Genomic DNA, 7,542 nt, shown 5'->3' with positions numbered 1-7,542 from the left:
ACCTTTTGCTACATGGAAGCGTGTAACTCGCATTTGTATTTAACGTGGCCAATGCATGCAACACTTGGCTTTCTTGAACACTGGTTACAAGTGACAGCTTAGGCCTGAATAAAAGAAAACAAAGATAAAGCAAGTACCATGCTGTGTGCAGTCTCTTCACCGAGGACAATGAGAACAGAAGCGCTCATAGCACACAAAGTAACCAAATGCTTATGGGCTCCCGTTCTTTGGCTTAAATTACTTCTCCTATAGAAAAACATATCAAAATCCTCTGTAAAGTTTATGAACTGCTGACCAAGTCCAAAATACACAATAAAATTCCAGATAAATCAATACTGAATAGATTTGCTCTTCATGACAATAAAGAGAAAAAGTCTTCATATCTGCTCTGTTTCTCTTCTCAAAATATTAACAGAAACACACAGGACAAAAGCCTTTTTACTTAAACTTCAGATGTTCTGAAACATGCGCAGGTTGAACTCCATAAGCAATACACACATCCTGAAGTTTGTATCAAAGAAGTCAGATCCTGAAGAAGACTACTCAAACTTCACGCAAGTTTTAGCAGACTTGAATTAACAAAAATGAGCAGATAACAAAAAGCTAAATTCTAGTTTGGTAAACACTATGTTTGTTGCACTAAACATGACAGTTGATCCAAGTAAGCACTTGTAAATGGGACAAACGCAATAATGAGATAATTCTGAAAGCTAAATTCTACATATCATATTAATGCAAGGAAAGGAAATACTACTTCCTGCAGGTTTTCTAAAAAACATAGTCAGAGAATAAAAAGTTACTCTCCTCAGTCTAAGTTTCTAATTTCAGTCTAACTTTCTACTGGGAGCTTGCAGCACCTCCTACTATTAAAGTTGCCTCATACTTCCTATCATAGTAATTCATCTTTCGCTCACTTGTAAAAATTTGCCAGTGCAGACCTTAGAACACAAGGTAGCACAAGCTGCAAATTCTTCATTAGGATGAGGTTTTCTCAGAACAACAACAAAAAAAAAAGTCATCCAAAGTAGATCATCTGTTTTCAAGACTAAAATTGGCAAAACCATCTATTTTCTTCCTATGCTGAACCCTGGTCCTCTGACCAGAATCTGACAAGGCCTAGCTTCTTCAATTCTGTAACAAGGGCTTGAAATGTGCCAGAGAAAGGAGTACTTTCACATCTCAACATGTTTTTTCCGTCCATGTGAAAACCTGCCCAAAGGTGGCTGAGCTAAGAGGCCTCGAAAACACCCTCCGTTTTGCACCTGCACAGTAGCTGGCAGAGCACAGCAACTACAAATTGTAGAGTCGATCCTCGCTGAGCATATCTTGAGATGGAGAAAGCCATCATCACTGCAGACAGACTGTACGCAGCCCCTCTCCCAAGAGCAACTCTTCTGAAAAGGCTACAGATGGGAAACAGAGCACAATGAGAAACCACCAGGCTGAGTAAGGAGGGATGGGGGGCTGAGAGGTGAGTGACAAGGAGATAAAACTACTGACTTAAATGGAAGGGAGACTGAAACTTGTTGGCCAAGAAACTGGAACCAGGGCCCAGTGCCAGCACTGGAGGGACTGACTCCCACCTTTCCCATACGGCTGCTATTTCAGAACATGCCCAGGACATGATCCAAGAGTACAAGATGCTCGTGTCACAACACTTAGCACTAGGATCTCGTTCTCACTACTTAGGACTACTTAGGACCCCTGCCTCAGACAGATGACTAATTTGAGGGCAGAAGGGAGGGGGGAGAGAGGAAGAGAAATTTGGCTGAGACTGCACATACCATCTAGCTGAAGATGTCCCTGCTCATTGCAGGGGGGTTGGACTAGATGACCTTAAAAGGTCCCTTCCAACCTGAACTATTCTATGATTCTGTGTTTGGCAGCAGTGCTTCTTAAATTGTTTCCAAATTTGCTTCAGGCAGTTCCCAGCCTCACAAATCCAAAACTCGCTGCTGGCCTTTCCATTATGCCACTGCAACTGTTCATGCAGCCAGACTACAAACCGTATCAAAGAACTGATCCGGCTGACACAGCTTTTGCCCTACCACAGCAGCATGCTTAAACAGCAAGAACTGGCACTTAAGATCAGTCTCCCTGTGCAATCACACATTTCCCTCAAGTAGCAGAACTATCTGATGACAGAAGCAAGCGACAGTAAGAGGGTGCAGGAACTGCTTACTATGATATTACCATCAAAACAGAATGAAAGAAGCAAACACTGAGAAACAGCATGAAGCTGTGCAAAATGCTCAAGCCAAACCCTTCAGAGTAATTGCACACTACTTATTTGATTGCAGTCCGAACTCTGTGTCTTCACTGCTGAAGAAATACCACCACTGCAATCAAAGCCAACAAGAGCTCTGTATTAAGCATATCAAGAGCTATGTATAAAGCTTCAGACACTAGGCACCCAAAATGGGCAGACTGTTTTGATTCTGATACCCACCCCCAGTTTGCCCACCCACTGGTAAAGTAAAAGCAACACTCCCTTTCCCCAAATTGACTAAGTCTGCTGTGAAATTGAATTAATGAATTTCTTTATGAAGCACTCCAATACGAGAGCAATGAGTACCAAAAACATAAGATCTTTTCTTTCTTCAGAACAGGATTCACCTATTATGTAGCACTTAAGAGAGTGGCCACACTGCCTGACAATATTGAAGAGCAGCTCACGTAAAGTGAGCCCCCTTCTTTCTGAGCTACTAAGTAAGCTCTGGCTTTGTGAGGATCACAGACAGATGAGATGATGCAATTAAGGATTTGAAAAATTCATGCCCAGGAATGAATTGGAACTGTAAAGTCACCTTAGTTCTTACATTCCCCAGCTTTTAAGTACATGGCTCTGTGATCTTAGTAAGGTCAATTCAAACCAACAAACAAACCAGCACTGTGTACGTAACTGGCTGTGTAATCCAACACTATAATTCACTATCAAAAAGGCATTTGTGCTGTTCTGGGGAATTACCGCTGCTATGCAAGAACCTGAACCTTAAGCTTACCAATTTAGATAAGAGCTCAATTCTTCCAAATGCTGAAGCATATGTTCCAGTGTATACTGAGTAGAGCCTAATCCTGCAGTCTGATAGGGTTACAGTAGAGCTTTTTTTTTTTTCCCCATTATGTTTCCTAAAGACCCAAGCAATAATGCCAAAAATTTCCACTAAAGATACAGCACTTTCTCATTCCCTTCATCCATTTCTCAGCTTTGTCTTTAGCTTAGATGGGTGGCATCTCCAACTACAGATTCCGGCAGGCTTCAATACATGACAGTGTCTGCCATTTCAGTTTAAACTTTTCTGTTGTTTATAACCAAATTAATGGTTTGGTCATCACAAGAGTGAACAGAGCATGGCAGTATCAGTTAAAAGTATTACATGCAGCTTCTTAAAGCATAAGCTCATCCAACTGAGGAATACAGCTATATTATATATTTTTTGCACTGTACAATACAGTCAGGAGCAGGCTTTCACACAGTATAAACAAAAACTGGGTGGATAATTTTGCTTCACATCAAGACTGAAAGTTTCTATTTTAAGCATTCTGGAAAATCACTGTGTGCAGTTAGGTTCTGCATAACATTTGTTTGGAACAGTATTTTTCCGTTTGGCAGAGGAAGTATTTTTAAATGCTGTTCTTTTCAAACTATCTCCTGAAGGTACAAGTCTATGCCTTAAAGTACCAGGCTATGAGAAAAAAAGCTGCAACTTGTCAAAAAAAAAATTGAGAAGAAATATTAATATAAAAAATTAGATCTCAGAAGAAAACTCATACTTTGTTTTTCTCATTCATTAGCACTTTATTTCATTCTGTCAGGTCTTGTGTATTCTCTAGATACAAAATTATACAGAATTGAGTTTTAGAAATCAAGCAAAACTAAAAGAATTGCAGAAGACAGTGAAAATAGACTTACATTTTTTCTGTTTGTGAAATAACTTCGAAAAGAAGTTGCCAGAATAAAATTACACAGTTCTACCTCTCTCGATTTCCAGACCACATGAAACCAGCAATATATTCCAACTGGTATCTCCAGAACCTGGGCAGACTTTGATCTGCACACACCAATCTTCAGGTTTAGCTATTTCACAAAACACCATTTAAATCAACATCTCAAGCTGACTCCAAAATCACAGAAGTAATTAATTGTTCCTTCTCCACCCATGAAAAAACATTTAAGTTTCCCCTTGAATTTGACACCATCTCCCATGTAAGCAAAGTGCCAACATACTCATCTAGCTAGTCCTAGCACATACACTTAGCTTTCCTATTATAAATGGGTAATGTTCATTTCATCCCTGCTGAGACTTCCATTCCCACCATATTCCACTTACCACTATGAGGAAGTAAAGCACCACGGTTAGCCATACACTGGAAATTAGAAGGGGATTGTTGCAGAGCTGCACAGTATAATACCAACTAATTGCTCCAGAACAGTTATTTGTAAATGAAGTAATTATTCCAGAGGCAGCTCACAACTAGATTTATTTCACAATAGCTTATTCTGCAACAACATACAGTATTTATAAGAAATTCTGCAAAGCTTTCATTATCCTGAAATGACCATTCTTGAATAGAAGTGGCAGTCAATTTCCCCTACATTTGTGAGGGGCTGTACGGTTTTTGTGTTGTAAAAGTGTATATGAAGAACAACTACTGGTGATGTTAACACTGCTTTAACTGATTATTTTGATGAATGTTTTAAGTACACTTCAATATTAAAAATATTTGTTCTTATTAAGGGTTGCAAGTAAGAAGTAAAGGTGTAAGTGCATAGCTTCGCATTCACACTTCCATTCTTTTTAAAAAAATATTTTGGTGAAAGGCAAATAAAAATACCGATTTATATGTCCTAGAGAAACAAACAGCACAGAAAACACTTTCATGTCCTGTATAGTTCCCTATTTCTGTATTCAGCCTGAACATAAGGTCCGCAGCACACTAAGACGCCAATCTGCCAATGGCATGGCAATAGTACCTGATTTGTATACATGTCTATTCTCAAACTTAACATCATTCCCATGATCAAAAACAAAGTTTAAATAAATTCTACAGTTTATCAACTCAAACTTTATCTATACCCTTCCTTCCTAAATATAACTTTCCCTTCCCATCTTTTTTTTCCTTCTACTGTCATCCATATTTTCCCTTTATATTTCTCTCATTTCCTGCTTCATCTGTCCCTCCAACTTCCCTACCTTTTTTGAAGACAAAAGAAAATCTAGACAAGTGAAAACACACTGTAACCAGAGCCCATCCCTTTTAGCTTAGGAATCCATCAGAAAGACTGGTGTGTCTAACGTGTGCTGCTTCAGTAGTCAGGTTCTCTTCTCTTCCTAACCAGAAACGGACTTCATTACTGACTGGCAGAGCAAGAAGGGAAATACAGACTAATGAGGGTGGGTAAAGTCACTGCTGGTCATCCATCAGATGCATGGAGAGACAAGAAGAGGAGCACATCAAGCAAAGGAAAAAATTCTTAGTGTAGCAGGAGATCAGAGAAGAGGTATGGAAAAAATCCAGAAACATGACGATGAGGGAGCAGAGAAAAAACAGGTGGTGCTACTAACAGCTGAGAAAGGCAAATATTAGCATTCCCATTAATAACACTTACATATGAAGATTTTGTTAAATGAAATGCTGTAGTATGTGCTATTTGACACGTATTGTTGGCATTCCCCACTATACCAACAGCAGTCATTGAAATGGTCTTACTAACATAAGTTAAGCACACTATTAAGTAATTAAGGTTGTGAGGCTACATTAAGCCTGATTATACAGCTGCAAAACTTAATGACCAATTAGTCTAATAATTGTTTTTTTAAATCAGTGTTTTGCAAACTACATTCACAACTGATTCTATGCAATAAAGAGACTACTTTTCATTCATGAGAAAAAAAAAATGTAGTTGGTTATATTCAAGCAAATAAGCCCCAGTCCTCCAGGAAGCCACCCCCCCCCCCATCATTTCTTAAGAAAGATACCTAATATGCATCTATTTCACAGTACACTAAAATACCACATATATTTTAGAAATGAAGATACAGACTCTTCCTCTAAAAGAACCCTCGGAAAGTAAGATATAAAGCTTGTAGCACCCAGTTTTGCAAGCACACTGAGCAAAATGCCAATAATGCAATAATTTTGGCTGAGGCTAACTTTTGAGGCCAGTTAGTGATGAAGCCTTGTATCAGATAAGCTATTCACAAGCTGGTACCAAAAAAAAGGTTTGAATAATACTGACTTTCTCAAGAGAAACAGACAGACATAAGTGCCTTGTTCAAGGTCACAGAAGTCTGCAGCTAGTCTACATTTCAGAATGAAGAAGACCCAGCGGTTTTAACACAAAGATAAGCATTTTATCACTAACAAGGGCTTATGGGAGATAAATTTGCCAAGCACTGTGTTTCTATGCCGAGCTGCTTCTTGGCTTCTATATCTTCAAAGACACCATGAAAATTTTTAAGTGGGAAGCCATAACCAACATCACTGAAGAAACAGAGAAATTACAAAGTGATTAAACAGCAGAATCAAAAGCAATGCAAGGCAGCACCTTTCTCACCGCAGCTGTAACAGGGAACTCACTATCAAAGACAGTGGGGAAGTCCAGAGTTCAGAAGAATTGAAAAATACCCAAACTCCACAGCAAAATCACAGACTTAGCAGTAACATCCAACAACAACAACGAATACTAACACCAAAGAAAACAAGCCTTCCAAAGCACTGAAATTCGGAGAAAAAGTTTCTTTTGCAATTAAGGGGGCTGGAGGCAGCAGATTATTCCCCAGCTGCCACTGACAGTTTACCTCCACTGGAACAGCTATTCTGTGCTGCTGTTTATATACGGCAGGACATGATATCAGGACAGACCAACTCCTGTGTTCCGTCAGCACTGGGAGCAGCTCATTTCCAATGTGGATATTTTTTTCCCCAGTAGAAAAACATACTAGTGATCTTAAGGCTGCAAACCCACATGTAACCTGGAACTAATTCATTCGAAAGAGTCCAGACTGCCCTGTCAGGAGAAGACCAACTTCATATCATTTGTATGTGCAGTTACGCAATGGTAGTCAGAACTCTCCTTCTCAAAATAAGTTTCACTACAATTCATCTGTCCACCTGCAGCCCACACACTGACTGTTGACAGAGAGATGTTAAAACATCACTTAGCATTCTTTAGGGATAAGCAACACTTCATTCTTTCCCCTCCCAAGACACTTTCATAAATTAGTGATATTAATAAGACATTACGCAAAGAGTCCAAATGAGTTCCCACCAAAAGCTATTTCTTTGAGAATTTTTTGTCAACAGTTTTTTTAAAATAGTTTTAGAGCTGATATTTGCCTTTACCATGATGCCTCAAAAAGTTTACGTCATGGCTACCCACTATGTCAAGATTTGTGCCAATCATACAAAAACAGAGTCTCAAGAATTTTTGTGCCTTGCATCCTACAATCATATATTCGTACCCAGATCTTTTTCTAGTAAATATTAATTTTTATTTCACACTAATGCAGTATTTACAGAATCACAGAATCACTAGGT

Source organism: Phaethon lepturus, unplaced genomic scaffold (genome assembly GCF_000687285.1).
Source record: "Phaethon lepturus isolate BGI_N335 unplaced genomic scaffold, ASM68728v1 scaffold12288, whole genome shotgun sequence".
In the NCBI taxonomy this organism is placed as follows: Eukaryota; Metazoa; Chordata; class Aves; order Phaethontiformes; family Phaethontidae; genus Phaethon; species Phaethon lepturus.
This window is presented reverse-complemented; position numbering follows the sequence as displayed.